Raw genomic sequence first — 9,307 nt, forward strand, 5'->3', positions numbered from 1 at the left:
GCTTACTATGTGCCGAGCACTGTTCTAAGCGCTGGGGTAGACATAGGGGAATCAGGTTGTCCCACGTGGGGCTCACAGTCTTAATCCCCATTTTCCAGATGAGGGAACTGAGGCACAGAGAAGTTAAGTGACTTGCCCACAGTCACACAGCCGACAAGTGGCAGAGCTGGGATTCGAACTCATGAGCCCTGACTCCAAAGCCCGTGCTCTTTCCACTGAGCCACGCTGCTTCTCCAGTGTAACATAGTTGGTAGACACTTTCCCTGACCATGATGAAGCACTTTGTACAGTGCTCTGCACACAGTAAGTGCTCAAAAAATACAGTTGAATGAATGAATGAATGAATGAATGTGGTATGTGGTCCGGAATGGGGACACCTGTGAAAGAATGCTCTATAGATATTTGAGACCTAAAATTTGGCCAAAAAAATAAGCTTATCCTAAACCAGTTTTGATTAACATATTACAAATAAACCTTGAGGCACAAATGGGCTGATGTGGCCCATCTACCTGCAATGCAGCAATGCAGCATGCAGAGTGAAAACTCAAGTTGTTATTAGTGTGGCAAATGCAGTAATATGCACACTGATTTTCTCAGACCATACTTTACTATTACTTATATATTTAAATTCGTTTTTCATTTATTGAGCAGAGTTCCTATGGTGTACAGAGTTTTGTTCTAAGAGCTTGGAAAACATAAAATAGAAGTAAAAGATGCGGTCCTTCTCCCCAGGGAGCATAAAATCTAATAATGACCCAAGAGCAATTGCTGCTGATATTTTGTTTAATTCTAGGATTTCTCAGTGCTTGGACAAAATTCAGCTCTTGAGTTTGGCCTGATCTCATAACAGAATGTAGGCTAAATCTGTGAAAGGAAAGACAATAAACTTTCTGATTTTAAACTCTGCCTTTAATTTAAATATCCACTGAATGGAATTGGTACCAACTCACTGTTAATTCCCCGTCATCGCCTTATCACTAAAACATGGATCGAGCTCCCATCTGTGTGTTGGATCATTTAAGAGTCCAGTTACATGATGGGGGAGGGCTGAGAAAGAGAGCTGTTGCTAGGGCAGCAGTGGCAGCCAAAGCGGCATGGCACAGTGGACAGAGCACAGACCTGGTATTCAGAAGGACAAGCGTTCTAATTACGGCTTCACCACATATCTGTTGTGATCTTGGGCAAGTCACTTCACTATTCTGAGCCTCAGTTGCCTCGTCTGTAAATTGGGGGTTGAGTTTCTGAGCCCCACATGGGCCCGAGGCAGAGTCCATCCCAATTTGCTTGAATCCACCCCAGCGGTTAGTACGGTGCCTGGCAGATAGTAAGTGCTTAACAAATACCACAGTTTTAATTATTATTATTATTCACTTCTTTGGGCCTTAGTTACCTCATCTGTTAAATGGTGATCAAGATCATGAGCCCCACGTGGGACAGGGGCTGTGTCCAAACCCGATTTGGTTGAATCACCCCCAGCCCTCAGTATAGTGCCTGACACACAGTATGCTTTTAACAAATAACACAGTTATTATTATTATCACTCTTATCCCCATTTTACAGAGGAGATTACTGAGGCACAGAAAGGTGAAGTGGCCTGCCCAAGGTCACACAGCAGACATGTGGCTGAGTCTGTATTAGAATCCAGGTCCTTCTGACTCCCTAGCCCACGCTTTAACCACTAAGCCAGGTGGCTTCTCTAGTAGTGATATTTTCTAAGCCCGTATCATGTGCCAAGAACTGTATTAAACGCTAGGGTAGATGCGAGATAATTGGGTAGGACAGAGTCCCTGTCCTACATTGGGCTCCCCGTCTCATTCCAATTTTACAGATGCATTAACTGAGGTACAAAGAAGTAAAATGACTTGCCCAAGGTCACACAGCAGACAAGTGGGGGAGCAGAGATTAGAACTCAGGTCCTTCTGATTCCCAGGCCCATACACTTTCCACTAGGCCACGCCACTCCTATACTTAGACTGAGCCCTGTGTGGATTAGGGACCGTGTCCAGCCTGATCACCTTTTATCTAATATAGCATTCAGAACAGTGCTTGGCACACAATAAGCGCTCAATGAGTACCAAAATCATTATTGTTATACAAGATAATCAGGATGGACACATTCTGGAATGGTGACAATCTTCCCTGAAATCTTCAGGAAGAGCCAGTTGGTTATCATCAATCAATCAAGCAATTAATGGTATTTACTGAGTGCTTTCCGTGTGCAGAGCAATGTACTAAGCACTTCAGGGAATATTCATTCAATAGTATTTATTGAGCGCTTACTATGTGCAGAGCACTGTACTAAGCTCTTGGAATGTACCAATCAGTAACAGATAGAGACAGTCCCTGCCTTTTGACGGGCTTACAGTCTAATCGGGGGAGACAGACAGACAAGAACAATGGCACTAAATAGAATCAAGGAGAAGAACATATTAAAACAATAGCAAATAAATAGAATCAAGGTGATGTACATCTCATTAACAAAATAAATAGAGTAATGAAGATATATACAGTTGAGCGGACGAGTACAGTGCTGAGGGGATGGGATGGGAGAGGTGGAGGAGCAGAGGGAAAGGGGGGAGAAGAGGGTTTAGAGAAGAGGGAGAGGTGAAGGGGGGGTAGAGGGAGCAGAGGGAAAAGGGGAGCTCAGTCTGGTAAGGCCTCTTGGAGGAGGTGAGCTTTAAGTAGGGTTTTGAAGAGGGGAAGAGAATGAGTTTCGCAGAGGTGAGGAGGGAGGGCATTCTGCGACCACGGGAGGACGTGGCCCAGGGGTCGACGGCGGGATATGTGAAAATGGGGGACGGCGAGGAGGTGGGTGGCAGAAGAGTGGACCGTGTGGGGTGGGCAGTGGAAAGAGATAAGGGGAGGAGAGGTAGGAGGGGTCGAGGTGATGGAGAGCCTTGAAGCCTAGAGTGAGAAGTTTTTGTTTCGTGCGGAGGTTGATAGGCAACCACTGGAGTTGTTTAAGAAGGGCAGTGACAGGCCCAGAGCATTTCTGCAGGAAGATGAGCCGGGCAGCGGAGTGAAGAATAGACTGGAGCGGGGAGAGAGATGAGGAAGGGAGATCAGAGAGCAGGCTGACGCAGTAATCTAGCCGGGATATTACGAGAGCCTGTAGCAGTAAGATAGCGGTTTGGGTAGAGAGGAAAGGGCGGATATTGGCGATATTATAAAGGTGAGATCAGCAGGTTTTGGTAACAGATCGGATATGTGGGGTGAACGAGACAGCCAAGTCAAAGATGACACCGAGGTTGCGGGCCTGAGAGACGGGAAGGATGGTCATACCATCCACGGTGATAGGGAAGTCAGGAAGAGGACAGGGCTTGGGAGGGAAGATGAGGAGCTCAGTTTTGGTCATGTTGAGTTTTAGGTGGCGGGCAGACATCCAGGTAGAGACATCTTGGAGGCAGGAGGAGATACGAGCCTGAAGGGAGGGGGAGAGGACAGGGGCAGAGATGTAGATCTGTGTGTCATCTGCATAGAGATGATAGTTGAAGCTGTGAGAGCGAATGAGTTCACTGAGGGAGTGAGTGTATATGGAGAACAGAAGAGGGCCAAGAACTGACCCTGAGGAACCCCAACAGTTAGAGGATGGGAGGGGGAGGAGGAGCCTGCGAAGGAGACTGAGAATGACCGGCCAGAGAGATAAGAGGAGAACCGGGAGAGGATGGAGTCCGTGAAGCCAAGGTGAGATAAGGTGTGGAGGAGGAGGGAATGATCGACAGTGTCAAAGGTAGCTGAGAGGTCAAGGAGGATTAGAATAGAGTAGGAGCCATTGTATTTGGCAAGAAGGAGGTCATGGGTGACCTTAGAGAGAGCAGTCTCGGTAGAGCGGAGGGGATGGAAGCCTTGATTCTATTTAGTTGCCATTGTTTTTACGAGATGTTCTTCCCCTTGACTCTATTTCTTGCCATTGTTCTTGTCTGTCTGTCTCCCCAGATTAGACTGTAAGCCCGTCAAACGGCAGGGACTGTCTCTATCTGTTGCCGACTTGTTCATCCCAAGCGCTTAGTACAGTGCTCTGCACATAGTAAGCGCTCAATAAATACTATTGAATGAAAGCCAGATTGGAGGGGGTCCAGGAGAGAATGGGAGATAAGGAATTTTAAGCAGCAAGTGTAGACGACTCATTCTAGGATCTTGGAAAGGGCGATAGCTGGAAGGGAAAGTGGGGTCGAGAGAGGGTTTTTTTAGGATGGGGGAGACATGGGCATGTTTGAAGGCAGAGGGGAAGAAGCCATTGGAGAGCGAGTGGTTAAAGATAGAAGCTAAGGAGGGGAGGAGGGCAGAGGTGATGGTTTTTATAAGGTGAGCGGGAATGGGGTCTTGTATTTACCCCAGTGCTTAGAACAATGCCTAGCACATAGTAAGCGCTTAACAAATGCCATTATTATTATTCATTGTTATTGGTATTATCATCATCACTATTATTATCATTCTCATGATTATGTTGGGTTGCTGAGCAACTGTGGGTTCCTGGTCACTAGCTTCCAGATGGTGTCATCTTGTCTGCATTCTGTCTTCTTCCTCCCACTTCAAGTCCAACACTTTTTATTTAAATTGTATTGTTTACTACTTGCCAGGCACTATATTTAGTGCTAGCTTGGATAAAAGGTAAACGGGTTGGACATAGTCCATGTCCTACTGGGGCTCTAGGTCTTGATCCATGTTTTACAAAGGAGGTAACTGAGGTACAGAGAAGCTAAGTGACTTGTCCAAGTCACAAAACAGACAGTGGCAGAGCCAGGATTAGAATCCTCTGATTCTCAGGCCTGTGCTTCATAGGCCACAGCACCACTACATCCTGCTGGTTTTTCCCTTCAAAATTTTCCAGATTCACTCCTTCCTCCCACTCTTTCAATCACCAGGTTGGGTCATGTTCCTGTCATCTCTCAGTTGCACTGATGCAACTCACTAATCTTCTTGTCCCCAGCCCCTCCCCCATCCACCACTTGTCTGCTGGTTGACCTTGAGCAAGTTACTTAACTTCTCTGTGCCTCAGTTATCTCACCTGTAAAATGGGGATTAAAAGTGTGAACCCCACATGGGACAACCTGATTACCCTGTGTCTATCCAAGTGCTTAGAACAGTGCTTGGCACATGGTAAAAATTTAACAAATACCATAATTATTATTATGTAGATTTTTCTACATTCCACACTGGGAACTGTGTTCTTAAAATGAGTGATTGACTACAAATCTGAGCCTTCACTCAGCTCCTCAAAAACCTCCTGTGGTTACAGATTTCTCCAGAAAAAGCAAATCTTTCAGCTCATGGGATGTAGGATTCTCCCCCAGTTCTCTCCTTTATTAGAGTTTATTGTGTTTGTCAGGCCCTTACTATGTCCCAGGCACTGTAGAAAGCGCTGGGGTAGATACAAATTAATCAGATTAGACACGGTCCATGTCCCACAGGGGGTTCACAGTCTTAAACTGCATTTACAGGTGAGGCAATTGAGTCATAGAGAAGTTGTGTCTTGCCCAAGGTCACACAGCAGACAAATGGCAGCTCTGGGATTAGAACCCAGGTCCTCTGACCCCCGGACCCAGGCTCTTTCCACTATACCACACTGCTTACTTCTCACCTTTCTGGTATTCTCAACCACTCACGCTTGCACTCTTCACTCCTCACAAGCCAACTCTGTTACCACTCCTTCCTCTCACCTCTGACAAGACACGTCCAAAACAGTGTCCCTGCGTTCCCCACCTCCCTTTACAGCTCCCCATGAAAATCCCTCTACTACAGAACCCAATCCCCGACCAATCCCCACCTTCCCAAACATGTCATCCCAACAGATTGGCAAAATTAGCACTTGTGTGTAGCCGATTTATTTCACTTATTAATCCTAACACAATCTGTGTTTACCACTCTTCCCCATGAAAATCTCAGTTTTTTGAGGGCAGGCATAGTGACTGTAATTCTCATTGTATGCTCCCAAACACTTCCTCCAGTGCTCTGTGCACATCTATTCTGAGTCGGGTGAGCTGAATGCAGTAGGTGCTCAGGGATGGAGTCCCCCATCAGAAATAACCCTTTCGGAAACGTGGCTCTCTCCCAAAGACACGGTCTCCGCCGCCGCTCTCTCCAGTGGAGGCCTCTCCTTCTCCCACTCCCCCAGACTCACCGGTAAGGGAGGAGGCGTCAGCTTCTTCCTCTCGCCCCGTTGCCGCTTCCGCACTATCCCTCCTCCCCCCGCCCTCTCCTTGCCCTCCTTCGAAGCCCATATCATTCGCCTCTACCACCCCCTCCAGTTACTTGTCGCTGTCATCTACCGCCCTCCCGGTCCCACCTCCGACTTCTTCAACCACCTTGACCCCTCTCTCACCTTCCTTCTCTCTGCCCACTCTGATCCTTGGAGACTTCAACATCCATATGGATGTACCTGACGACTCCTCTGCCGCCCGCCTATCCCTCCTCGACTCTGCCGACCTCCTCCTCCACCATACCGCGCCCACTCACCGACTCGGTCACACCCTCGATCTCGTCATCTCCTACCGCTGCACTATCTCCTCGCTCACCAACTCTGAAATCCCTCTCTCTGACCATAATCTTCTCACCTGCCTCATCTCTCACACTCCCTCCCCCTGCAAATCTTCGCTACTGCCCCACAGAGACCTCCGCTCTCTCGATCCCATCCGTCTTTCCAATAGCATCTCTCCTCACCTTGCCGCCCTGTCCTCTCTTCCCACTCTCGATGATCAGGTCTCCTCTCTCAACTCCACCCTCTCTACTCATCTCGACTCTCTCGCCCCCCTTTCCCTCCGCCGCTCTCGCTCCACTAACCCACAGCCCTGGATCACCTCCTCCGTCCGCCTCCTACGCTCCTATGCTCGAGCTGCTGAGCGCTGCTGGCGAAAGTCCAAGCACCGAGCCGACCTCACACACTTCAAATTTATCCTTTCCTGCCTTAACTCTGCCCTCTCCTCCACCAGGCAAAGCTTCTTCTCCTCCCTCATCAACACCCATGCCCGTCACCCCCGCCGATTGTTCCGGAGCTTTAACTCTCTCCTTAGGCCCCCTGTTCCTCCCCCTCCCCCATCTCTCACCCCCAATGATCTGGCCACCTATTTCCTCACGAAAATCAACACGATCAGGTCTGAGCTCCCCAAAGTCACCCCTCCGCCTCTCCCCTCCCCCCCACCAACCCCCTCCCCTACTTTCCCATCCTTCCCTGCAGTATCCTCAGAGGAGATCTCCTCCCTCCTCGCAAGTGCCACCCCCTCCACCTGCGCCTCGGACCCCATTCCCTCTCACCTTATTAAAACCGTCGCCCCTGCCCTGCTACCTTCTTTAACTTCTATTTTTAACCACTCAATCTCCAAGGGCTCCTTCCCCTCTGCCTTCAAACATGCCCACGTCTCCCCCATCCTAAAAAAACCCGCTCTTGACCCCACTTCCCCCTCCAGTTATCGCCCTATCTCCCTACTACACTTCCTTTCCAAAATCCTAGAACGAGTCGTCTACAATCGATGCTTAGAATTCCTTAACTCCCATTCTCTCCTAGACCCCCTCCGATCTGGCTTCCATCCCCTCCACTCTACCGAGACTGCTCTCTCTAAGGTCACCCATGACCTCCTTCTTGCCAAATCCAATGGCTCCTACTCCATTCTGATCCTCCTTGACCTCTCTGCTGCCTTTGACACTGTCGACCATCCCCTCCTCCTCCATACCTTATCTCACCTTGGCTTCACGGACTCTGTCCTCTCCTGGTTCTCCTCTTACCTCTCTGGCCGGTCATTCTCGGTCTCCTTCGCTGGAGCCTCCTCCCCCTCCCATCCTTTAACTGTTGGAGTTCTTCGAGGGTCAGTTCTTGGCCCTCTTCTGTTCTCCATTTACACTCACTCCCTCGGTGAACTCATTCGCTCTCACGGCTTTGACTACCATCTCTACGCAGATGACATGCAGATCTACATCTCCGCCCCTGTCCTCTCCCCCTCCCTTCAGGCTCACATCTCCTCCTGCCTCCGGGACGTCTCCACCTGGATGTCGGCCCGCCACCTAAAACTCAACGTGAGCAAGACTGAGCTCCTCATCTTCCCTCCCAAACCCGGTCCTCTCCCAGACTTCTCTATCACCGTGGATGGCACGACCATCTTTCCCGTCTCTCAGGCCCGCGATCTCGGTGTCATCCTTGACTCGTCTCTCTCGTTCACCCCACGCATCCTATCCGTTACCGAGACCTGCTGGTTTCACCTCTACAATATCGCCAAGATCCGCCCTTTCCTCTCCACCCAAACGGCTACCTTACGGTTACAGGCTCTCGTTATATCCCGGCTAGACTACTGTGTCAGCCTTCTCTCTGACCTCCCTTCCTCCTCTCTCGCCCCGCTCCAGTCTATTCTTCACTCAGCTGCCCGGCTCATCTTCCTGCAGAAACGATCTGGGCATGTCACTCCCCTTCTTAAACAACTCCAGTGGTTGCCTATCAACCTCCGCTCCAAACAAAAACTCCTCACTCTAGGCTTCGAGGCTCTACATCACCTCGCCCCTTCCTACCTCTCCTCCCTTCTCTCTTTCTACCACCCACCCCGCACGCTCCGCTCCTCTGCCGCCCACCTCCTCGCCGTCCCTCGGTCTCGCCTATCCCGCCGTCGACCCCTGGGTCACGTCCTCCCGCGGTCCTGGAACGCCCTCCCTCTCACCTCCGCCAAACTGATTCTCTTTCCCTCTTCAAAACCCTACTTAAAACTCACCTCCTTCAAGAGGCGTTCCCAGACTGAGCTCCTCTTCTCCCTCTACTCCCTCTGCCACCCCCCCTTTACCTCTCCGCAGCTAAACCCTCTTTTTCCCCTTTTCCCTCTGCTCCTCCACCTCTCCCTTCCCATCCCCACAGCACTGTACTCGTCCGCTCAACTGTATATATTTTCGTTACCCTATTTATTTTAATGAATTGTACATCGCCTTGATTCTATTTAGTTGCCACTGTTTTTACGAGATGTTCTTCCCCTTGACTCTATTTATTGCCATTGTTCTTGTCTGTCCGTCTCCCCCGATTAGACTGTAAGCCCGTCAAACGGCAGGGACTGTCTCTATCTGTTGCCGACTTGTTCATCCCAAGCGCTAGTACAGTGCTCTGCACATAGTAAGTGCTCAATAAATACTATTGAATGAATGAAATAAGGGATGAGCCTCAATTCTGAGAATCTGGGGTGAGAATGTGCACGGAGCAGTTGATTGGAGTTCTGCCAGTCTGGTCTGTGTGGCACCATTCACACTCTCTTATCCCGCCCATCCTATTCCTGCTGTGTCATGGAGCGCAGCGAGAGTGTCGGCGGGTATGAGGCATCACACTGAGAAGCAGTGTGCCCTA

This window comes from Ornithorhynchus anatinus, unplaced genomic scaffold (genome assembly GCF_004115215.2).
Source record: "Ornithorhynchus anatinus isolate Pmale09 unplaced genomic scaffold, mOrnAna1.pri.v4 scaffold_687_arrow_ctg1, whole genome shotgun sequence".
Classification (NCBI taxonomy): domain Eukaryota; kingdom Metazoa; phylum Chordata; class Mammalia; order Monotremata; family Ornithorhynchidae; genus Ornithorhynchus; species Ornithorhynchus anatinus.